This window comes from Narcine bancroftii, chromosome 4, assembly GCF_036971445.1.
Source record: "Narcine bancroftii isolate sNarBan1 chromosome 4, sNarBan1.hap1, whole genome shotgun sequence".
Classification (NCBI taxonomy): Eukaryota; Metazoa; Chordata; class Chondrichthyes; order Torpediniformes; family Narcinidae; genus Narcine; species Narcine bancroftii.
In genome coordinates, this window is record NC_091472.1 from 305,357,549 (window position 1) to 305,384,022 (window position 26,474).

General features: G+C 39.3%; 1 long non-coding RNA gene across 1 annotated transcript; it reads left to right on the top strand.

Moving 5' to 3' along the window:
* The first annotated feature begins 422 nt into the window (after positions 1–422).
* Positions 423–26,239, top strand: LOC138760198 (uncharacterized). The gene is made up of 3 exons (XR_011355504.1): positions 423–526; positions 25,708–25,914; positions 26,142–26,239. It is a non-coding gene; the product is annotated as an uncharacterized lncRNA (long non-coding RNA).
* The last annotated feature ends 235 nt before the right edge of the window (positions 26,240–26,474 follow it).

Below are 26,474 nucleotides of genomic sequence, written 5' to 3' on the forward strand. Positions count from 1 at the left end.
ACTGGAGGTCTTTTTGTATCACAAAGTAAACGTAAAGAAGATCTATTGCATTCCTTTCCATTGCTCTAAGGGAACACTTTTTTATTATTTTAATAAAAATGTTTAAAATGGCATGAGTTTGAAAAATATGCTATTATGTATTTGCCGTATATTTGTGTTTTAATGATTTTTTTCCAGAGAATCCTTTTCACTGTTAAAAAGAGAGGGTGCTTGGAGATATGCAGCAAGCATGAAAATGAATGTTCTGCATCATTTGAGCCCTATCATTTAAATCTACATTATATAGCTATCCTTGAGATTACAGAATGATTGTACTGTACAGCCAGGAGTGCAGACCTATTGAACTACAGGTAATGTAAATCAACATTATGCTATATCAGTGACAAATTAATTCCATTTTATTTTATCAGGGGAGCAGTGTACTTCAACCCTGGCATCTTCCTTCATGTTTGTCAAATCATTTCGATATTCACTGCAAGTGAGTTCCTCGTCAAAGCAGCAAACTGCATTTTTGATTCACACTCCGGTAAGATAGTCGGCTTCCCTTCGCCTACTGATCTACTAGTTTTGGCCTCTCTGTATCTTTGAATCTTGCCTTCAGTGCAGCCAATAATCCTCATCACATGCAATGCAATGTAAATATTGCAGAAAATTTAAATGGGTCTTCAAAGGTATGTTTAACTGCTCTTACAACTTTCGTCTAAGGTCGACCAACTTTAAATAGTAAGTTGAATCTTCAAATGGTTTTTGTGCGTTTTTTTTGGAGTTAGAACTCACTTCAAAAGCCACCTAAATTATTTCATTTCGATTCACCTTCAAAAACCTTTTCAAAACTTACCTCCACGTCTTCAACCAATTCTATTCTAAGAATGCTTCCATTCCCTGATAGCCTGAACACATGATTTCCCAACAGCGATGAGTAAAGGCTAAGGTTCATTGACTCACGTTTGATTTTGGGTTCCATGCCTGCACAATGGAGAAACAACCATTAATGGGGCCTGCACTGGCTCAGGAGGCATGCAGAAACTTCTGACTGTTCCATTTCAATTACATCACAAATATAGTACATCTATAGTGTGAACGGTCCATTTTGAGAAAGGCATTTGTGCATGCATTCCCAGTCTCCCAGTGGAAGAATGCAGATAAGGCAATAGTGATGTCAGTCAAGAGGAGAAAAGGGTCAAGCTGCAGTTGAACAATGCAACTAACACCATTTATTATCTTAACACAATTGAGCATGTATTCAGCATCAGGAAGGGCAAATACTTTGATTTGGTATCCTTTTGTCTTTCTAACATCTAAAAGGAGCATCCGGGAACATTCTTAAATATTAAAAGAACATTCTTATATATTGAAGATGTTTTCTCTATTTAATATATGCCAGTGCATTGTTATATATTTTAACTATCTGAGAAGTTTCTTCAGATTGCATGTAGTTTCTCATTAGAATTGCTACAGTCAGGGATAGTAAGTGGTGGGGGGCATAGGGGGTGGGAGGGTGGGGGGGGGTAAGGGGAATAAGAGGTTTTCTTCATATATGTTTTGTTATATTATATTTCTTTAGTATTCCTTTGTAAATTTTAAAATAAATATTTTAAAAAAATAATTGCTACAGTCCAAAATGTAAAGTGATGGACCATATTACCTTGTAAAGAGCACTTCATTATAATAAGTTATTCTATAAGATTTTTTTGGAAATATTGAAATGCCACAGGCGAAGGCTACCAACCTGGTGGAATTTGTGCTGGGAATACACCAAATAACATGTCGAATACTGTGCACTGTTCTCTAGCACTGTACTTGCACATTAATTTTATACTGCTGTAAAAATTCACTTTGGTATTAAAATTGAACAGAAGTTTAAAATGGAAAATCCTGTAACTGTTTTCAAGAAGAACATCCTGACTAATGGCAGGGATTAAAAAGGACATCACATATTTATATACAACAAATATAATAAAGGAAGCAAACAAGTTGTATTCCTTTAGGCAGAAAAGTCAGAAATAAAATGAGAGATTGTTCCCTTCACTGGGCCCAGCAAATGTTTTATGTGACAGAGAAAGGGCAGCGACTGAAATAAGAGATGTATGAATTCACGTGGCATTTAATTCATGAAATAAGAAGGAGTGACAGTAAAAAATGGAGTTTGTGTTTTATTATCTACTTTCATGCTTGGACAGAGATATGAATATTCTTTTTTAATTAACTTGTGATGTTTGAAAGAAAAGAATATCATGCTTATCTGACATTGTAATGGAAGATTCTAACCTATTTTTTCAACCTGTTTTTTCTTAATTTCCAGCTCTTGGTTCTGCAGAGCTGAGAACCTTTTTTTTAAACTTTTTTTTAAACAACATAAAAATTACATTTTAACCACCCAAATCCAATTTTTTTCATTTTGCTTTTTGAATTTCTTACCTTTGGGTCCAAAAGAATCACTTGCCGTTCTTATAGTATTTAAATCACTTAAGTATGTTCAATAGAGTTAAATTTAAATCACTATTTGAAAGTATTTTCAGATGAAAAACTTGCTCATCTTCCAAAAAATGTTTTAAAAAACCAACACGCCATTTCAAGGCCCCAATGATAACCAGTTTATTTGTTTAGTTATGGTGATAGATTAAATAAATTAGAACTTAAGACAATGGATTTAATGGAGGCAAATCAATGCTATTATTTTGTGTCATTGTTCTGAAGCACAATAGCTGACAATTTTCTCCAGCAGTGAGCCGCTTCATTCATTATACTCTGAACTCCAAATTAATTACACCGCACAACTCAAACTTGCTGGAAGTAGGCATCCTGATCCACAGTGGGAAAGTCCTTGGTGATAAAGAGGTCACCAATATAAATGAGGCATTGGATGGGCCGTATGGAATAAAGCCTGCCCACAAAAATACTGACTGATCGGCGACAGCTGGTTAACCAAACCTCTCTGGTTCAGCAAGCTGTCACACCTTCCATGAACGATGGATGGCACTCACGTTCAGAGACCTTCAAGAATAACGAAAGATCGAAAAAATAAAAATGATTCAAAAGAAAGCAAACTTGAACTAATTTGAAGTTATAGTAAAAAAAACTTTAAAAATCTAAATCTTTTAATTAAATTCAATTGCTTCTGAAGAAAGTAAATTGCTCGAAGTGTATTTTTTGACAGGTTGCTGTTCAGGTGGTTGGACTGGTTGACTTTGTGCCTGGTCTCACCTGGCGTAAGACCCCCTCAGTAGACTTGGCCACAAACCCGCACTACATTGCTGGGTTCTTTGAGGAAGGAGTCCAAAGTAGAAATTGGGGCAGGACTGCACCGGCAAAGTTTGGCCATTAAGCTAGGGTCTTCCAAATTCCTGAACATGATGATGCTCACGTGTTCAGGAACCCTGAACATGGTAACATGTTAAGACATTGGCGAGCAGAGGGAAAAGGAGTAAAGGGAGAGGGAGGTACAGGGAAGGAGCAAGAGGCTCTGGAAGCGAGGAGCAGTAATGCTAGAGACACCTGCAGCAGGAGCATCAACAAGAATGATAGCTTGTCTGTATTTTTGAATATCTTTAACTCAAGTAAAGCGGTGATGTTGCAACCAGCTTTTCTGGTGCAGTGGGAAATAAAATCACTTCTACGTTTTTTTTCATTCAAATTCTTTGAGCATTGTTTAAAATAAATGATCCAGCCTAGAGAAGTACTTGGCATTTTCTGGTTCTTTCAAGCATTTTTATGGCACAATTACCCTTTCTGAAAATTTTACGTGGGATTTAGTGTTGAGGAGACTCCCCTTGATTGTACCAGGCATTAAATAGCAAAATTCAGGGTTACCTGAGGGACTCCTGGCAGCTGCTTAAACAAAGCCAGAGAAGGTTAAGATTTTGCTGGTGTGGGCACTGGTGAAGGAAGAGAGCACCTCCTGGTCCCACAAGAAAACTCCAGCCTATACCTGTCCATGTGAGCCTACCCTGGGAGATATCTGACTCCCTCGATCAAGTCTTTCACTGTCATGAAGGTACCAGTTCACCTGCAAATGAGATGCTGTCTATTCCTTTGTTTATAACTTCTGGCTGACTGGCAGAATTTAACACTGACCCAAACTTAAATTGATATAGAAAGTGTTATAAATAAGCTCAAGTTTATGATTATTGTCACATGCACAAGGGTACAGTGAAAAGGTTTGTACATTCAAGTTAAGTCAAGTTTATTGTCATCTGATTGCACAAATACATCCCCATGAAACAATGTTCTCCGTTCCTCGATGCAAAACACACAGACATTCAACCAGACAGAGCACACATCCAGACAACCAATGCACATGCATACTATTTACTATTTGAAAGTACCCCATCATCAGATGAAAAACTTGCTAGTGATTTTCAAGCTGCTCTCCCCCTCTCATGTTCCACCTTAAGTAATCCCTATGCCATAAGTGCTCTGTGGATTGCTTAAGGTGGTACGTGAGTGGGAAGAGAAGGTTGAGGATCACTGCTCTAGACCCAATTGTTACTGAAATACTTTGCTTGAGAAAAATTGTCACTGGCCCATTTCCTTTGGAGTTATGAAACCATGCACATAATGAGTCAATTGGTTACGATTAAAACAGTGGTCCTTAAACTTTTTTCTTTCCACCCACATACCACCTTAAGCAATGCCTTACCAATCACCAGAGCACGTATGGCATAGGGAATTCTTAAAGCGGAAATATGAGTTGTGTGTGTGGGGGGTGGGGATGGGCGGAGCTATACCAATAAATATTGCTTCATGAATATGGTTACAGTGAGCAGGTCCTTGGTTGTTCAGCATTCTCACTGCCTGTAGGAAGAAGCTGTTCGTCAGCCTTGGTGCTCGCTTTCTTTCCTGAAGGGAGCAGTCGAAAGATGCTATGTGTAGGGTTAAAGGGGTCTTCAATTATTTTGCGCACTCTCTTTAGACAATGAAGGCCCAGTAGATCATGTCAATGGGGTGGGGGAGGGGGGAGGGGAGGGAGACTCCATTGATCCTCTACCACTATTATGGTCCTGTGGATTGACTCCCAATCCATTTCTCTGCAGCAACCGTATCACACTGTGATGTAGCTGACCAGGACGCACTTGAAGGAACTTGCCTGCTTTTGTCTTCTCAGTAAGTGCCGTCGCTGTTGAGCCTTCCTGACAAGTGAGAAGGTGCTGAGTATCCACAATAGATCACTAGTTAAGTGAACTCCAAGAAACAGAGCTCTCCACTCTCTCTACCATAAAGCTGTTGATGTGTAGTGTGATGTGTCGATTGACATCGTCTTGTCCATGTTGAGATTCAGGTCGTTTACTCTCTCACCATTTCATGAGATTTTCCACCTCTTCACTGTAGTGCAGATGAGGCCAACTACACATAGAACTGCAGGAAGAAAATACCGTAAACAGAATCAAATCACATGGACAAATCAATTCTGCATCTGTGAATTTATAAATGGGGTTGGAGCAGACTTTAGCTATGCAGTTATGGGTGTACAGGGAGTACAGTAGATGGCTGAGTACCCACCCTTGCAGGTACTAGAGTTGAGAGTGATTGTGGAAGAGTTGCTGTCTCCAATCGAGGGTCTGGTTGCAGAAGAGAGTACTGACTCCAAATTCCAGGTCTCTGGGGACAAATTCATTTTACGATCTTTGCATTTAATTTGGGTGTGCTTGTCCAGAATAAGTAGTAATATAACAGTAGCATAATTTATTCATTAACTTCATTGCACAGGCCTGTGATTAAAATTACTTTTAATCACAGATGTAAAATTTAAGATAATGATAATTAAAGACAAAAGTTACAAGATCATTTAAACCTCAGCTTAGCCAGCAGTAGAAATGCTCATTATTGACAGGAGTGGTAAAGGTTAAATCACTTTCATTATTGAGCTCCAAATTGATGAAAAGATTTGATGGGTTAATCAGTGTTTTGAGTTCTGAAGGTTGAGTTTCTCATACCTTGTGTTGATCTAGTATTGTAAATTTGCATTGTTTCCCCTGACAGTGTCACATTTTAAACAACTGGAATGAATGATAGTCTTTGGATATCCCGTGCTCTATTATATTGTATTGCCATAATTTTGTAGAACACATTCACAAAAATTTCCTTTTCAACCAATTAATAGTCTACTGGAGCAAAGTTCACAGCCTCTTTATAGATTCATTATTTTTGATAGCCTTGTGTTTAGTTGAATTTTAATTTGGTATAAAATACAGGATAGTGTAAGGCATTAACATTAATTTTACTTTACTGACCTAGGGAATTACTGATTTTACAATTCATCCTCAGAATGTAATGAAGATAGCTGTCATACAATTTAATCTAATTATATTTCTGATTATACATAATTATAATTCACAAATTATGAAGTGACATGGTAGGACAGAGGTAAGGGAAGGGGAAAAAGCATATATTTTGAATGTGTTCATTTCTATTTTGGTGGGCTATTAGTTTACTATGTGGAACTATTTTTTGCTTCAATAGACTAGATTTCTTGCTCATTTAGCACTGCTAAGAATTCTACTTGAAAGGGGAAGAACAAATCAAAAAGCTAAAACTATGTGGAACAATCATAAAACATTTAACAAAATTAATAGCCATATATAACCATAAAACCAGTACGGAAACAGGCCATATTGTCTCTATTAGTGCGCACCGATTTAAGTGAAACTCCACTAGTTCCACCTACATGCTCCCTGCCCATAACCCTCCAACCCCCTCACATCCATGTCCTCATCCAACCTCCTCTTAAATGACAAAATTGACCCTGCTGCAACCACCTCTTCCGGAAGGTCATTCCACTCAGCCACCACTCTCTGAGTGAAGAAGCTTCCTCTTATATTACTTCTAAAGTTTTGCTCCCTAACCCTTAACTTATGACCCTTCATCCCAATCTCTCCTACCCTCAAGGGGAAGCCCCTATTCACATCTACTCTATCTATTCCCCTCATAATTTTATATACCTCTATCAAATCCCTTCTCAACCTTCTACGCTCCAATGAATAAAGACCCAGCCTACTCAATCTCTCTCTGTATTCTAGATACTGCATTCCAGGCAATATTTTAGCAAATCTTCTCTACTTTATTGATATCCTTCCTATAATTTGGGGACCAGAACTGCACACAATATTTCAAACTTGGCCTCACCAGTGCCTTGAACAGTCTCAACATCACCTTCCAGCTCCTTTATTCTATGCTATGATTTATAAAGACCAGCATACCAAAAGCCTTCTTCACCACCCAATCTACATGAGAATCCACTTTTAAAGAACGATGAATCATTATTCCAAGATCCCTCTGTTCCTCTGCATTCCTCAATGCCCTCCCCTTCACTGCATATGTCCTGTTTTGGTTATTCTTCCCAAAATGAAGCAATTCACACTTATCTGCATTAAACTCCATCTGCTACCTTTAAGTCTGAAAAAATGGTATAAATTGAAAATTATTACAGAAGGCGAGAGCTTTATTATTACTTAGAGGAACCCTGGGGTTCTGGAACAATGTAATAATCACGGGTATAAAGGAGAACAGTAATTAGAATCAATATGTTATCGCCTAGTTCGAAGCTTCCTTTTCAGCAAATCTTACCTTTGATTTCCTTTCTAGCAGATACATTTTGCCAATCATTTTAAGTAAAACATATTTAACTCATATAAACTAATTTATAAGGTATATAATTATCTTGAACTTGAGAATACATGACAGACAATTGTGAGATTTTAAATTTGCTCATCTCCCACCTACTCTGCAGTGAAATCAATGCCCTATGTCCATATAGAGAGGACACTAACCATGTGACACTTTTATGATGAATGCAAATTTGCAATGGTTACCGGTGTAACTGCATTTCTTCAAGCAGCATGTGGTGCAAGTGCTGGTATTGTTGTCTCACAGCTCCATGTACCTGGGTTTGATCCTGACATCAGGACCTCTGATGTGAGATTTGCACACACCCTGTGACTGCATGACTTTCTGTTGAATGCTGTAGTTCCCTCCTACATGGCAAAGGCACCGTAAATTACCCATTAGTGCAAATGGCAAAATAATGAAAAGGAGGCGTTGATGCGCATGTGGAAGAGAATAGGTTGAAAGGCCATAGTGATCGGGAATGGGGCCTGAGGAATTGATTCACTGGGAGTAGGTATGGACCCAATGACTTGCCTCTGTTTCAGTTAATAAGTTAGTCATCTGCATCTTTTCAATTGAGGTTTAAATATTTGCTTGTTTCATACATCTCAAACCAATCCTGCAGAATTATTTTTATTGACTGCTGAGTACTTACAATTAAAGTTTATTTTTTGATTAATTGAATGGAAGAGAAGCTTGACCATGAATGTCCCAAGGGTGGCCTGGATCTATCTACATACATGCCTCCTGGTGTAGACATGGCTGTCTCGTGATGGCATAGGAGCATTGTATCTGTGAAATAAATTCAGAAAAATATTGGAACCCTCAACAGGACAGCAGCATGTGGATGAGAGAAACAGTGGAGGTGCAGTCATTATCTTACCGGACTAGTAATCCACAGGCCTGGCTTTCTGATCCTGGAATCAATTAATGTTCAAATCTCTCACAGCATCTGTGAGTGAAATTTAAATTTATTGACAATTTGGAATTTGGCAAAACAACAACTAGTCATTAATGACGATCAGAAAAACTACTGGTTGTCATGGAAATAAAATCTGTCTTGTTCACTGATGTTCTTCAGTGGAAGAAACTTATTAACTAATGAGGGCCAATAGATGCTGGCCCTTCCCTGATAACCCAGATCCTGAAAAATGAATACATAAAGAGAACAGGATTCAGGTTTCAAAATGGTTTTGGAGAAATATTATCAACCTGAATTGTTAACTGTGTTTCTCTCTCCACAGGCAGTGTCACTTGCTGCACTTTACAACCAAAATAAACTCTTTGGTCAGAGTTAAAATAAATAAATTTATTTATTTTGTGTTTTGTAAGTCTTATTTCAGTGTTGTTTTCAAGTAATCATCCTTTGGGCTGCTGCAAAGGGTTGAGATAGAACTTGTTGCTTTTATGTATTTCCCACAGTAGAGAGAAGATTTGCTTTTACTGGATTTTACTGAAAGTTGGGAATGATAAAGGTTGTCATATATCTCTTTGTCCAGGTTTCTGAAATATCCCTCTGTTGTCCTCACCACTTACTTTGCTACCGTTTGATATTGTTGACTTCACAAGGCCTGCTCAATGTAATATCACAGTGACCGGCAAGCCAGAAATCCCGCAAAGATCCAGCACCCTCTCCGGTGCAAATTTGGCCTTTTTCAAAGCCAGCTGCTACCACCTGTCAGTTTAGCAGGATCCCTGGAGCTTCAGTGGGGAGGAGCTCAATGTTACAGCTCTTAGACACTGCTCCATCAACCTCAGTTCGATCATAAGTTTGGGTGCCGTTTGTGTAAAGTTTGCATGATTCACCCTGTGATCCATGTGGGTGGCTTGCTGGGTGCTCTGCTTTCCCCCCCCCACAACCTAAAGTGGTGGTGTAGGTTAACTGGCCACTGTGAATTGCCTCCATTGTAAGTGGGCGACAGGAGGAGAGCAGTATGAGAGAATGTTTCTGAGAAATAATTTGCAAATGGGACTGATGGGAATGTTTTGAGAGCTGGTATAGAATTGATGGGTTGAATTACCTTTTTCTATATCATATGGAAATATAAGAAAAATAAATAATGATGCCATCATGCTTTCTGATCTGTCATTCAAGTTAATAATTCGTACACTATTTGGGGAACAAAACACAATTTTCAATTCATACTTAAAGGAGGGATTTAGGTTGAAACATGAAAATGTTGAAAGTGAAAGCTGAAATATCATAACTTTATGAAGATAAACACAATATATGTTAAAATATAATAAAAGGGAGTTGCAGGCCAGCTACTTAAGATATTTAAGGCCTGGAACTTATTGTAACATTAAAAACTAACTTTAATATTTTATACTGGAACTATACATTTGGTTCAACAAGATCTGTCTGAAAGAGATCCACTGAACCACTCAGGATTTCCATGTTAATTTTTCCATTTGTGAAGTCCAAACTTTTTGTCAGTTTCACAGTTAATGTCTCTTCAGAATCCAGGGCCTGTATCATCTCTAACCAGTCCCTGCTGCTAAATAATCCCTCAGATTTGTCACTCAGCTGCATGGAAATTGGTCTGGGAGAAGCTCTTTCTTTTCATTTGATCCCACAAACCAAAAGGGTGACTCTCCCCACCTCCGTCCAACTGCATGTTCAAAACCAGCACTGCTGGTCCATCAATCTGAACACTCACAAGAATTATACTCAGTGCAACTTGGGAAAAGAATGGTACAAGGTTTGTACTTCCATAGTGGAAGTACAAACAGCCGCGGCCTTTCAGGAAATTATTCCGATTTTCCACAAACACATGCTGTGTAAGAAGGACAGAACAGGACTGAGGGTGCCATTCCAGTTCCGATATTTTACCTCCTAGACCCCCTAGTCATTTTCCCGGAAAGCCCGCAGTCTAAACTAAACTGCAGGCAGTCCGTGACCAAGGGGCTAATAAATAAGACATAGTGATGTTGCGTGATGATGTACTGCCAGTAGGCTATCAAAACTCACGGACAGAAACGGAGGTTTGCACTTTTGGATGTTCCTGTGTGAACAGTCAGTGCCGGGATATCAGGAGATTCTTCCTAATGGTAACAAAAAGTAAAGTAAAAAAAAAAAATTGTCAAAAATTGTCATTAATGATCCACCGTGTCCTTCAGTTCCATTTCTTTATGTGCTAGGTTGTTCTGCACCCTGAGGAGGAGTGTAATATCTGGCATTTGCAATGATGGCTGACTGACCTGCAGCCCACATTACATGCCAGAAATGTGCATTTCTCCTTCCAGTTAGGGAAGTTACATCATCCTGAAAATGCTTATAATGTAAAGTTCTTTCAAGAGTTTGATGTGATAACAAATTTGAGTGTTAAGTGGGATCACATACTTTTGTTCTGTGCTCAGATGATGTGAGTGCTGCTGGCAACGTTGACATCTATAGTCCTTGAAGGGAAGAGGCAGTTAAAGAGCCAACCACATTGGTGGGTCTGGAGTCACGGACCTGGAAGAATAGTCTGAAATATTTCACTGAAGCATATCAAAACATCCTAGTTTCACGGTAACATTACTGAGACAGTACTTTTATTTCCAATGCCAGATTTAATTAATATTCTACAATTTCTGGTCTATCGAGATAGTTTTTTCAATCAACTAGTTCCTGTGGTGGGAGTCTGACTTACATCCCTATCTTAGTAATCCAGCATCTTTGTTACTGCATCATTGCAATTCTGCATGGTAAATGCCTGTGAGATTACTTTAATTGAAAATTGGATTGGACTTGGAAATGTGGTTATTTAGCACCACCACCTGTAGATTCCCATCCAAGTCGTTCATCTTGATTTGTAAATTTATGCTATTCCTATGTCCCCATTCCTGAGATGATTGTGGACTTCAGGAAGGAGTCAGGGGAACATTACCCAGTCCTCATTGAGTGCTCAGTAGGGGAGAAGGTCAAGAACTTCAAATTCCTGAGTATCACCATCTCCAAGGATCTATCCTTGAGCCTCCATGTTGATTCAATCATGAAGAAGGCTCGCCAGCGACTATACCTCATGAGGCACTTGAGGAGATTTGGTATGTCACCGACAACTCTCAGAAACTTCTACAGGTGAACCGTGGAGAGCATCACTGCCTGGCATGGATGCTCCAATTCTCAGGCAAGGAAAAACGCCAGAGGGTTGTTAATTCGGCCTGTGACATCATAGGCACCAGAATCCTCTCCAAAGAGGACATCCACATGAGGCGGTACCTTAATAAAGCAGCCTCTATCCTCAAAAACCCCCACCATGCAGGCCATGCCCTCTTCACCCTGCTACCCTCGGGGGAAAGGTATAGGAGCCTAAAGACAAGCACTCAACGGCACAAGGACAGCTTCTTCCCTGCTGCCATCAGATTCCTGAATAATCAATGAACAAAAGATACTGCCTTACTTTTTGTGCACTATTATTTTTATTTTTTTTATTATTATTATGAGATGGTTATCTGAATGTTTCCACTCTGATGCTGCCCTTAAAACACCAAATTTTGTGACTTGTTCATGGCAAAACCTTGCCACTCTCTACCTACCAGTACTTTGGGAATTCCATTCAAGAGAATAATTGTAGCTGTTCAAGAATGTGAAGTTTTCCCTAAAAATATAATTATTTTATGATGTTTTTGAGGTCTTTGAGTGTCAACTGATGCAATCCGATTTAATTATTTGTAATAGTTTTACAATGAATATTTTATATAATAGATTTGGGATTAGATTAACTTGGGGAAGGGTGGGCCACTAGGGTTGTTGTTGTAGTTTATAGTTCTTTTTAGCTTTGATTTTAGTTTTTTAGTTTTTATAAATAGATTTGCAACATCTATTTGTTATTTTTTATTATGTAGCTATGTTGCAATGTTCTTAAATTTTGACATTATATATGTTGAATAAATAAAATATTTAAAAAAAATGTGAATCACTACTACATTCTCAAGGGTAAGTAAGGATGTGAAAGAAATGCCAGCCTGCTAATGAAGCACACATGCTGAAAACTGAAAATATTAATGGCAGTCAGTGATCTTATCTTTTGTTGTGGGTTGACCGCAGAATCTTCAGGTGCCTCACCTGGATTATGCATGATCAATAGAATCCCACATTCTTGGTCCTGCTGCATTTGAGATGATTAGATGCTCTGTCAGATGCAAGTTTCCTCTTCCTTCCTACGGCTGATTCCTGCTACTTCCTCTTGGGAGAACTCCAGGCTTTGCAAGAGTGCAAGGTGCAGTTGAGAAGGGATCTCACAGCTGAAATACCTTCCTTTTCTATCGCAGGTGAAAATACCATGGTTTAAATGGCTGCTGGAGCCCTTTAAATCAGCCTTAGCTGCTGCCCTCGTATAAACGCTCCATTAGGCAGGCCAGAAGCTCCTACAAAATAGACAAATTATGCAAATTAAGGGTAAACAGCCATGCAAGTGCAGTCATGGAAACGATTCTCAATGCACTGTTTAGCCCCAATTTTCAGAAAGGAATTTTTAAGCTTATAAACTACCTTTGCTTTACAATTAATTACAATGGTGAATGTGCCTTTGTAAGCAGCTGAAAGTCAATTTCTCTGGAAAATATTTCCAAGAAATACCAGTTTACCTTGTCAAATTTTCAATCCTGGTGTGCCTCGATAATCTCTGTTCTGGTTAATTTGCTTGGTCAAAGCTTGAATACAGAGGTTAGTGGCATCAGATACCTCAGAATCAGAAATAAAACGTAAATCATTTGTCAATGCATTTCTCGTGAACCCGTGACATTGCTGTTTTGTTTGAGCCTTTTCGTAATAGAACTTTGCAATAGAATATGTTTGATGCTCATCAGTGGCATCGCAAAGCAACTGGGAATAGTGATATTGTGAATTAATTATTTATAGAGCATTAGTACAAATCCCACCACAACAATTGAAGAAATTGAATTTTGGAATTTTAGTAAAAAGCTTGCACCTGTAAAAGTGATTTCAAAATTGTCTATTACCATAAAAAAAGTGGATTGTTTTCCCTAATGTCCTTGAAAGAAGGAAACTTGCTATCTTTAATTGGTTCCTGCTTTTTGAAGTGGCCGAGCAAGCCATTGTAGATTAAAATGTCTAAGGTTGAGCATTTAGTGTAAGTGTTGGCAGCAAAATCCACATCACACCAACGAATGAAAAATATTCTGAATTGATTGTTGTAAGCTCAAATACATTGTGCATAAATCCACCAGCACTGTGGTTAAATTGCCTCTTATATACTGCACGGATCAGATCTATCTTGTCCATGCAGACCCAAGTGGCATTCTGGTCTGGTCACATTTGTCTGCATTTGATCCATATCTGAATCAATAAATCTGAATCTGAATATCCTTCCAAATCTTTCTATCCTTGAACCTGCCCAAATATCTTTTGAATGTTGCAATTGCACTGACTTCTAATTATTTTTTTGGCAATTCATTCCAGATACTAACTACCCTCTGAGTAAAAACGTTGCATCTTAGGTCCTTCTTAAATCTCTCCTTCTCACCTTAATCTATGCGCTCTAGTTGTAGAATTGTCATAGAAACTAAAGGACAAACAACATTTCTGCCAGTTTTCTCAGAGCCAACGCCTGCTCCCCCCAACCTGACACAAACCAGCCTGTCATTGGATGTCCACCCCTAATCTTCAGAGCCTCTATATCTCCATCTTGTTCCAGCTCTGTGTTAAGGAATCATTATGGCAGTTCATTGTCCAGTGCCTCATCTGAGTGACCTACTTCATTTGTTACATATTCAAGAATTATAGAGGTATCAAAGATGAACATGTCCCTGTTGTATCCTGATACCCACAGAATTATTGTGTGAATTTACGGGTGATGTTCAGGATCCGGCTCTCTGCTTATACCCTCTTTGCAAGACCAAGATTGCAGAATTCTGACATCCTTAATGCTGCCTTACAGATAAAGCATCATACTTCTGATCAAATCAAAAGGCTATTGGCCAGCATTTCTCAGCTACATATGGAACATGCCAGAAAAAAATATTTTTCCCGAAGTTGGTGAGAGAAAATCTTGCCCATTTCCATCACCATTCAAATTTCATGCAATACCTCAGGTTAAAGAGTCCATTGTTTTGGAAAGGGCCACTGTAATTTTATTACAAAAATGGAATAAAATCAATAAATGTTGTGGGTCCTGAATCACCATGAATGGAATTCCTTCTTTGTTCATTTTCTTCACATTACTCTATTGTAGTGAGTGGCTCAATTGCTGTCAGCATATATGCTGTTTCTACACTGCTTTAGTTCTACATCTTGCAAGCTGTACGAAGGAAGCATTTTGAGGTTAATATGCCTTGTCTTCTGACCCAAACCACTTTCAAGCCCAGCTCGCTCATCAGTCTCCATGGTTATTGTGGTAAAAAGGTGGAAAAAAACATTATCCTTTTAGCGCAAAATGTATTTGGACTGGTCTAATTAGCATTTATATGTTTGTGCCACAGAGCTGAATTGAGGCCAAAGTGTTATTTATGTTAAGTCATTCAGTGCATTTTTTTTCCTTCTGAAGCTTAATATGGCACAAAGGAGAGCAAACATGTTTTGGTTTTCATTTCATACAGTGCAGGCAAATGTGATTAAGCAAGTCTTGAATCTCAATCTATCCTGTACTATTAATTTTTATGAATATAAATAATACTAAATATGTAGTTGATGTATCCTGACATTTTAAAATATGTTCCTCTACACACACTAGACCAGGCGTGGAATGTTCAGTCTTATATCACTGTCGGAATGGTATTAGACCAGATGGTTGATTCATTGTGGAATCAAGAAGCAAGATAATTTATGCCGTTTTGTATACTGTATTGTGTACTGTGAATTCAAAGAGTTCATGGTGTGCATTCATGTTACCCAGCTCCTCTGCACCAGTTAAGTATAAATACGAGAAGATTCGAGGTTATTTACAATTTTGGATTTACAAGGTGTTCTGAAGGATCCCATTTTTATCAATAAAATTTAAAACCAAGCAATTTGCATTTAATTGACTCAAGGAGGATTTTTCAAACATCATTACTTACAAGTTATAATTGACCTTTCATTTTGGAAATGTTGCTATTCCTAGGATTTATTCAGCCCTCTCCTTTGCATTCAGTGAAAACCTTTGACGGAGCAGTCCATTAACTCGTGTTATTTTACTCCTGCTGATTTAATAGCAGGGTTGTCTCTTTATTTCTGAACCTAATGGTGACCTTGACTTTTCTTTAAAGACTAACAACTTTTTATTGAATACTATTTGCTTGTCGAATTTTGTTCAAATGTCAATGCTCACCAACAAATAGTTGAACATTCTATTAGATCTATTATTCCAACGTGAATGCAGGCTTGTGACAATGAAACCTTTTGACATATTTTAGCAAACGGGAATGGATTCTATGTCTGGGAGTGGCAATAGAGATGAGGCTGTTTTCAGCATTAATTATTTAACTGAAGGGGAACCATGTTGTCGATAAGGAATTTGCTCAAATCTATTCAAAATTACTGTGTTGTATAAAATAGATTATATAATCAGTTTAAAACTACAAAATTCATTTTCATTTTGATCAGTTCTTCCCAGCTGCCTCCGAAAATGCCCTGTGGCTGTTTAGTGCAAAGGCTCCTGTCTGAAGAGGAGGATCGTTCACATGCAGAAAGCATCATTGGGCATAATTTGAAGTGGAAATTTCAGTGCGGGTGAAATGAATTCCCTAGGTTACAGCACAATGATCATTTTGATATGAACACTTGGAGACCCCAGGTTCTATCTGGAGGTACATTATCATTCAAGTGTGACACTGCATGAATGCGAATCGCTGATGTCAGTCACAAGAAAAGTAGAAACAAGGATACATTGACGCTCTAGATGTGTATTTGCTGTTAATAATTTCATAAAATGTCCCAGACCCTTCAGTATTTTTTATATGTTGAACTAATTTTGCCCTTTTTATTTACATAACCTCTGTTACATGTGCGCAAATGAAGAACAAAACCAAGATGTGGTCACTGTGTTTCAAAATTGCAATCACATTCAAAAAGCTCTAGTTCAATGCACTGCGGTGAAGTGGAGAGTCGCCCACCTCCTGCCAGAATGCAGATTTGCGAAGAGTGCGTGGAGAAGGATGCAGCAAGGTTCCTTGTCATGGTTCATCCCTGGCAGCTGTGTGAAGGAAGGCCTTCTGATTTACGGGGACGCATACAGAGACAAACATCCAGGCCTGCTGCAGGACCATCAACTTGTGAAAGACAAGTCTGCCCGAAACTTGTCAGCCTTTCAACACACCGAGTTGTTGGTGAGGGAATGTTGCCAACGGGTACATTCCATGCTGCAGGAGTTAGTGCTGAGGTATGCAATGAGGCTTGGTGTAGCCAACATGAGGGAAGGACCACATTCTAGAGTCCTTCCATTACCAGGTATTGAGGGGCTGAGACTGAGGGGAAGCCCCTGAAACAACAGAGGGAGGAGTAACGACAAGGTGCCACAGTAGCGTAACTAGAGAACACCGAGGTGTAATTAGAGAACATATATAACAATGTGCATTCATGGAAATGTGTAGCTATGACACTGAGCATGTGAAGAGTTTGAACAGCTATCATTATTGTAAATAATTTATTGTGAATAAACTTTATTTTTGAAAACTTCCTGGAGTGATAGAATCAGCAATCTTCGTAGACTGAGTTTCACCACTTGTCAACTGGAACATTGCTTTCTTCCTCTCTGAGGGAAGGGGAAACTGATGGGACTGATTCCACAACCCAGAAAAGCATCTGCTCTTGATGAATAAGTAAGAGCAGCCACAAAAATCACTCGGCCTCTCGGAATATCCCTCACTAGGCAAAACCCAATGGTGTTACAGAGCACTTGGACTGAAATAATGGGGTGTACGGTATGCCATATAAACTGTCCGATATTTAGGCTTTGAGGATGACATATAAGCTGCTTAGACAGGTAGAAATTGAATAATGATATGTTAAACTAATCTGTTTCGAACAGTTGCCTCTCTTTTAGCAAGGCGTGCGCTTTTACTTAAATGGAAGGATGCTGCCCCGCCTACTCACGATCAGTGGTTTACACGACATCAGGTCCTCTCTGAATATGGAAAAGATTGGTTATTCAATTAATAATTCATATGTAAGACTCCAGAAGTTATGGGGCCATTTATGACTCACTATCTTACTTTATAATTTTACTCCAATGTAATTAAACTGTCTGACATTTCTTTTCCACGCCCCTTATATTAATTATTTTTAATTTTTTTAACCTTCACTTCCCTTTGAATACCAGTCATATATAATATCTGGCAATGCGGTTAGATAAGGGGTTTGAGTTTTTCTCCTCTACTATTTTCTTCTTTCCTCCTTATTATTAGAGCTTTTTTTTTCTAAAAAGGGTATACAACTATTTAGAATATGAATTATGGATATGATTTACAATTTATGCATTTTAGTGATATACAGATCTTATTTAGTTTATGTAACTGTCCATATCATCTTATTGAATTGTACCCTTTTTGTTAATTTAAGTTCTTTATTAAAATACATATAAATATTTTAAAAAGAAGTTACAAAATTTGTATTCATAAACCAAGGAATACAATTGTTCGTTTGCTATTAACATTCATTGGAGCGACTTCATCACCAACATCGAAGTACTCGAGATGGCAGAGGCCGACAGCATCGAATCCACGCTGCTGAAGATCCAACTGTGCTGGGTAGGTCACGTCTCCAGAATGGAGGACCATCGCCTTCCCAAGATCGTGTTATATGGCGAGCTCTCCACTGGCCACTGAGACAGAGGTGCACCAAAGAAGAGGTACAAGGAATGCCTAAAGAAATCTCTTGGTGCCTGCCACATTGACCACCACCAGTGGGCTGATATCGCCTCAAACCATGCATCTTGTCGCCTCACAGTTCGGCGGGCAGCAACCTCCTTTGAAGAAGACCGCAGAGCCCACCTCACTGACAAAAGACAAAGGAGGAAAAACCCAACACCCAACCCCAACCAACCAATTTTCCCCTGCAACCGCTGCAACCGTGTCTGCCTGTCCCGCATCGGACTTGTCAGCCACAAACGAGCCTGCAGCTGACGTGGACATTTACCCCTCCATAAATCTTCGTCCGCGAAGCCAAGCCAAAGAGAAATGTGGACTAACCTAGTATATTGCCTCAAATGTTTTGGACAAGATTTTATAAATGTTGAGTCCAGTATGTCTCCGTGACTCTTCTGTCATTGTCCTTTTCTATGAATAAAAAAACCCTTGCAAAGAGAGATGGGTGAGCTAGCAATTGAACCAAAGCCAGAAAGTTAAAAACAAATTAGAATATTCATTTCCTTAATGTTAATGTGTGTTATTGCTATTGACATTGTAGTATGAATGAATCGTTTAGTTTTATAGGTGGGAGGAGGGGGGTGGGTAATGACGTGGGCTTGTATATACAGTCATAGAGAAAAGGAGTAAATGTACATGTATACGAGATTATGTAGTCAGGACATGGTATATGACTGTACAGGCCTGTGTGAAAAATTATAAATAAAATATTTTAAAAAAAACAACAAATTAGAATGAACAACGTTCCCTGAAATGGCATTTACTTAATAACTCCTTAAATTTAAAACCCTAAACAGCAGCAATGATGTACTTATGAAGCATCTTTAATATAATCAAATTTCCCAAGATGCTTTGGAGCTGCATAATCTGATAAAAATTGATACCAAGTCAAACAAAGAAATATTTGAGCAGGTTGTATGTGTTAATTGAAAAGAGAGATTTATGGAAAGCCAGTGGTGGGCAAGGAAGCACCAGAGCTTGAGTAATGCTGTTTCTCTGAGGGTACTTGGGCTGGTGGATGTCTGAGAGATCACAAAGAATAAGGGCATGGAAGGATTTGCATGAGATGAGAAATCTTAAATGTGGATCAAGAGACTAGTGTGAATTGAACTAAGATAAAAGGTGGAGCTTTAGATAAGTTTTCTGATTATGGAGTTCAAGACAGAATGGATCCCTGCCTACCTGGTGAGGCATTCCTGTTGGGCTTCCATTGGCTGGTAAGAAATCTTTGGATCCAGCCCAGGTACTTTGGGCCTGCGAAGAGAATGGCTCCAGGCAACCACCCACTTCCAGCAAGAACCAGGGAATTAGCTTTGTTTCGCATCTGCAAATGGTGTCAAACCGATGGTGTTTGCTCCAAATATGTGTTGACTTCTGAATTCCAGCATCGTCAGCATTTTTAATTTGTATTAGGATTTTTATAAATCTCAGATTAAAGTTATAACGCCACTGAATTTATATACAAGATGGGAACATACCTCCACTCTTACATCTCAATAATGCATGCTTCATCTCTTAGAAACCCACATAATATCTAGAGTACCAAAAGCAACATCAAAGGGTTTCCGTTGATGGACTGTGTTGTATGCTATGGAGCACAATGTCGTCTCTAAATTTTACCATTCTGCGGCATAACAAATCCTAACAAGTCTAAGCAACATAACCCTATGAAAAAATTACTTTAATATTTAATTTTACACATGCGTTCAATAATCTTTCTGAATTGTAACACCTCTACTGTTAAATCTTACTGATTAAATCATATTAAAAACAAAAGATGTGCAATAAAATTCTATGTCCTCGTAAATTAAGATTAATAAACCAAGTCTCGAACATGTCCTTTTCTATTAAAATCTAAGGTTCTCTGTTTTCAAGTTTAAATAAATATTAATTGTCTGAAATGTACCTAAATATGAGCAAGAAAGGTGTTGAGGCTTTAACAGAGCTTCCCATGTAATCACCCTTCATTGTGAGCTATGTCTTTCTGCTACAGCTGTGTTCAGTCAAGTGAGACTTTAATTTGCTGCACAGTGCCACAGTATTAATAGACAATTATTTATAGCAAACGTGGTTCATTTATACTGTTTTATTAGCTGACACAGTGGAGAATTTAGATTCAAATGTTAATGTATTCATGACATGGCAGAATTTCATTTTATAATAAATTTCAAAATTGTTACACCTTCCAGCAAGAAAATGAACTCCTAAAATGATAGGAAACAGAACGCAAGGATTATGGTGAGATCATTTGAAAGGGGTTAATTTAATCACTCTGTAGCAGCTTCTAAATTACCATAAAGCCTTAACTAAAACAGAGAGGCCGGCTGTAACACTTCTGAGACCAGCAAATGAACATCTTAAGCACAGAAGGATGTTTCCCTTGCAGTGTTTCTTCCAAACCACTGTCTCGACTTCCAAGGTAGCATTCATCCACTCGAATTTTTTTGATCAGTGCTCCAGATTAATTTTCTTGCTGCTGTTCAGATTCCAAAAACATAAACAGAAACAAAAAAAATAAACAGAAACAAAATTATTTTTATTCATATCGCAAGTTCCTTCAAAGTCTCAGTAAATTCTTATATTTACTTATTCCAAACAAAACCTTGAAACCAAAATCCATGAATAATAAATGATGCAGCGGAATTGTGAAGACTGATGGAGAATGGCAGTGATCTGGTGACTGAAACATGATAAGCCCTGAGTATCATGTCACCTCCTTATAATGAGGTTGCAAAGATTGCCATCTTTGCGAGGTCATTGTCATACTATGAAGAACTTCATTTTTATTTGTTTTCGAAAATGGGTAAACCCCAGTTTTGCTAATTATCAACAGGCCTGCTCTCTTTCCCTCCTCTGAGACCAGTCAACACAATGCCCTCTCAGACAGAAGGCAATAATTGAATAAATATTCCAATTACACTTGAAAATCAAACTCTCGCCTTTTTGGAGCCTCAACTGATCCCTGTTGTGCCTTTCCTGCCCCTTTCCCTATCCTGCCTCTGAACACTGTATGAGCACACTTGAGGATCAGGAGGAGGAAAGTGAAGATGGGGATGGGAGTGGGTGGTGGCATTAAATGTGACTCCAGGTTTGCTGGTGCAGATTCTTGATATGGTAGGAATGACCAATTAATTCTAGCCTCATTGGCAACACTCGGACAGGTAAACTTTTCACTATGTATACCACTCCACTTCTGCTACTGCTTGTCCTCAACTGAGTCACGTGCAGCATAACAGGTGTTATTGTCCTTCCTCCACCTCCGGCGACACATGTCGACCCCTCCCATTCACTTGTTAGAACGATAATGTATCAGTATTTGAGCAATGTGATGTTAAGTGACACTGTGCTTCTCAGACATCAAGGAAGGGATAAGATTGAAGGGGTCGGGTGGGGAATATACATAAGAGGTGCATGGTATGACATTAGCAGCTTGTAAATCAGAAAGTATGTGGGATGGGGAGACGAAGTGGAAGCATCTTCAATAATGTCAGCCACTATAGCCTCAGCAGTGACTCTTACGACAATGCCCAGCACCAACTTCTTTGTAAGGTTATAGAATACCATTTGCCTCTTCCTCTCCAGCTAGCTCAAGCTGTCACTGGTCAGACACTATGTTAGCTCAACACCTCAGACTTGGCACAAAGATTGACCGGGCAGCTGAGATCCCTGCCCTCCTGTAACCTGCGGACCAAGAATGGGTATCACAGTCATCTCAAGGCACTGGAAAAATACCACAAATGCACTCTCCACCAAATCATCTGAGAGGAGAAGGGATCCAACATCCATGTCCCTTCCTTGGTGCTGAGGCCTTTCTTCCCTGCTTGGCCATAGTGGTCAGGTTCACATGCCTGACACAAGATACCTGAAACAAATCTCTTCAAGGGAATGCTGGCAGGGAGAGAAAACGATCCAAGGATATGATCAGTATTGGCCTCATCAGATAATTCAGAACTCCCAAAAGTGCCGTGGAAGCAAGTCATCCTCAATCCTTTTTCTAAAATTATTTTATTTATATTTTCAAATCAACATTTAAATATGAAATTCATCAATTACATAAAAAAACCATAATCTTATCATTTGATGTTGATTTTGAGTAAGAAAAAAAAACAAGACAAAAAAAGAACCAGGCCTAACCCTCCCCCCTCCCATCCACCCAGGGAAAAAAAAAGAGATCAATAGTCAATAGAATTCAAGGGAGAAAAGAAAAGGAAATGAAAAAAGAAAAGAATAAAAACAAAAAAGTTTAATTGTATTCATTAATCTCCTGCCAAGGGACAATATCCCGACTTACCCAGATTCCCAGGAGGTTCCTGGATACAGGGAGCTGAGGGTTGGGGGGTAGGGGGAGGCATCATTAAGATGCCTCGTGTTGAAGATATGGACTCCAAATTTTTAGAAAAAATATCGTATTTTTTTTCCCAAGGTTATAAGTAATTTCCTCCAGGGGATTACAAGTATATATTTCCACTTTCCAACAGATCATATCTAGATGGGCATCTGATTTCCATATAACTGATATACACTTCCTGCCCAATGCTATCTTTACCAATGCTAATTGGTGTTTCAACCGCCTCAGTTAGGTTTTACGTCTGCCATCTTCCCCAAAATAAACAATTGCGGTATCTGTATAAATCGAATCTTAGAGATTTGTTCTAGAAGCTTTCCCAAATCTTCCCAGAAAGGCCTTACCTTGGAACATGATCAGGTTGAATGCAAAATTGGTCATGTTGTCCTGATATAAGTCAGACAATCTTTTTCATTAAGCAGTATACCCAAGTCTGTCATCCTTAATCTTGAAGGGCTTCCAAAGAAGAATCATCTTCATTTGCCACTATGTAAATAAGATTAATCTCACCTGTTCCACTTGGAAGAGAGACAGTTTTTTACAAAGGTAACTCTTAAAAGGAGAGCCTCTACCAGCAATATGTAACTCAAAAAGTTCAAGGGAATGAATTATGCACAGAGAGGCACCTGATTCACTCTCTGGGAGGAAATATCTTTTATTGTCAACTCCTTTGTGTGCATCATTTAGTGCAGGGAGCAGCAGGGGTGGTGCCGGACAGTAAGCCAGCAGCATGGTTGAAGATAATTCATTAAGGCTGGGACATCATGTCTCAGTGCTCTCTTGACTGCTGCTATTCAATGTAAACACAATGTTGATCTCTCTTCAGAGATAATAAAGGTAGCTAAAAAGTAATTACTTACCTTTTCGTGGTAACCACATTTTTCATTTCATAGGCCAACCAGTCCATTGGGTATGTGCATTTCTCAGAGAAATCCGATCTCTCCCACTCTTCTAATTATTTCTCGGTAACTTCTCTCTCACATGTTTATTAACTACCCTCAATCATCTTGCCCCCCACCTACACTAAGGGCAGTTTACAATATCCTACCAACCCAAAAGTGGGAGGAAGCCAGTATTGCAGAGTTATTTGAATCATACCACATGGGCCTTTCAGCACTGAATATGCACTGACCAGCAGGCAACCCATTCACATTAAGATTCAGGTTCCTTTTATTGTCATATTAAAACTGTACTTTAACTTTTGTCTGCCATAAGGCAAACCAAGTGATGTCCTGAGTATTGCTGACAGTAAAGGACCATTAGTGAACGTACAGGTTCGACCTAACAATAGAAGAAAGAGAAGCAAGAGAGAGTCTGAATGACCAAGGATTCGCCTCCAGTGCTCCCGCAGCCTCTACAACTGTACAGACACCTGTTTGATTCATTGGCAATCTGATCCTAGGTGATCAGGAGGCCTTCAGTGCCTGAGGCCCTTTGTGAGCTCTCTTGCCCTCAGCACCCTCTCAAATCCCATCTCCAATACCTGGCTTCTATAAGCCAGTGTCCTGCAGCCCACAGGCCGTGTGAGCCCTCCAACCAACCACAGGTTGCCCGCAGGCCGTGTGAGCCCTCCAACCAACCACAGGTTGCCCGCAGGCTGTGTGAGTCCCTCATCTGCTGACCTCCCGGCTGGTCTGCGACCTTGGTCATTTTCCCCGTAGGGTCCTTCAGCTGCTGAGTCCCTCGCTGGTCTGCTGTTGTGCTCACCGTCCTGTAGAATCGTCTCCAATGTTTCTCCTTCTTAACTAATCGTGCACTGTTGTACTCTTCCCACATATTCTTCCTTTCGACTGTACAATAGGGACAATCTACAGTGGCCAATTAACCCACTGATGTGCATGCACTTCGGAAGTTGAATGACACCAGAGCACCCAGGGGAAACCCATGGGGTCATAAGGAGAATGTGCAAACTTCACCCGGACAGAGGTCAGAATTGAAGGTGGGTTAGTGGAACTGTGAAGAAGCAGTGCTAACTGTGTGTAGTTGGATAGAAAGCACCATTAAACCTTAGTCCCAGCAACAATTCATGAATAATCTTGACGATAATAATATTTGAAGACATTGATGAAACCTATCCAATATCTGTGTCAGGGCTTAAATGACATAACCTGCAACAAAACCATGTCTGGGGGAATAGGACTCAGCAAAGCTTCACTCCCAGATAAGCTCAATGCCTTCTATCCCAGATTTCACCAGAAGAAGAAGGAACCACTGCGAACCTGTATTTCCTCTAATGGTCCTTTACTGTCAGTATCCAAAGGTGGCTTGTGGCCTGTCTTCAGGAGATTGAATTTGAGGAAAGCATCCGGTCTGGATGGATGAGGGGAGTACTGAAAACATGCTGACCAACTGGCCAATGTATTCATGGATATGTTCAACACCTCACTCCAACAGGGTGAGGTACCCATCTGTTTTAAACAGGCCCCAATCGCATCAGAGTCCAAGAATAGTATGGTGACCTGCCTAAATAACTACAGACTAGTGGCACACTCATTTACAGTGATGAAGTGTTTTGAGAGGCTGGTGTTGAGGCATATTAGCTCCTGTCTGAGCGGCAATATTGATCCGTTTCAATTTGCCAACCGCAGAAACAGGTGTCATCTCACTGGATCTACACAAAACCCTGTAACACCAGGACAACAAAGATGCATACATCAGGATTGTCTTTATTGACTACAGTTCAGAATTCAATACCATCATCCCCTCACATCCAATCAGTAAACTCCAAGACGTGGAGTTTGGATCCTGGATTTCCTCATCTCTAGATCCAGATCACTGAGGATTGGCAAGAACATCTCCTCCACAACAGTGGCATAGCTAAGGGGGGTGGGGGGGGGGGGTGGGTGGGGAAGAGGCTCCCTTTCAGGACATCCTTCAAAAGTGGCGCCTTATCAACAATTTTAAAAAACTCTTTAGTTCTCTTGTGTGATAAATGTCAAACCTCATAATTTTTTGTTTTTTTTTTAATCGCACAGCCTTGGAAGAACTTATTGGATTCATTCACTACTTTATTCTGCCAACCTCCTGGTGCTTCGAACTGTGTGCTCAGTCTCCTGTGATGCGCTGGTGGCCGCTGGCATCTGGGGAACCCAAAAAAACCGTGATGTCATCACCTCTCGGAAGCTGGATGATCCCGTGGAACTTCATCTTTTTCATGTCACAAGTTACAACCCTAGATATATGTAAGTTCCATACATAATGATACTATTACTGAAACATGAAATTAATCATATTATAGTTAGGTAATGAAACATTTTGCGTAATGTAAGAGAATTGAGCGTGCGTTTTCAAGCCAAAACACTTTGGCACCTGCAGCCTGGCCAATGTTCTTGCATTGCTCTCCTACTGTAGGTGAAAGCATCATTCCCCAGCTTTGGTACTGTAGTCATAGATATTTCTTTCTGATAAGGAATGCCATGGAGTAAAAAACCAAGAAGAAGAAAAACTTTCAGGGTGGAAGAGAAAGAAGATGAAAGAAGTTACAAACTGAGAAAAAGAATCATCAAAATGTCAGTGATTTTAAATACAAAATAACAATTATGTACTTCCTTTAAAACAGTATCTTCCTTGTGTTTTGATGTTAAATACAAAATAAAAAAAATGTATCATGAATTTAAAATTATGTGGTTTGTATCATGGCACCTTTTTTTACGTACTTGCTCCCCGTAACTTTAGAACCTGGCTACGCTCCTTCAGAGGCTGTACATTTAACCCCGGGTCTACTCGCTTTACACCTATGACT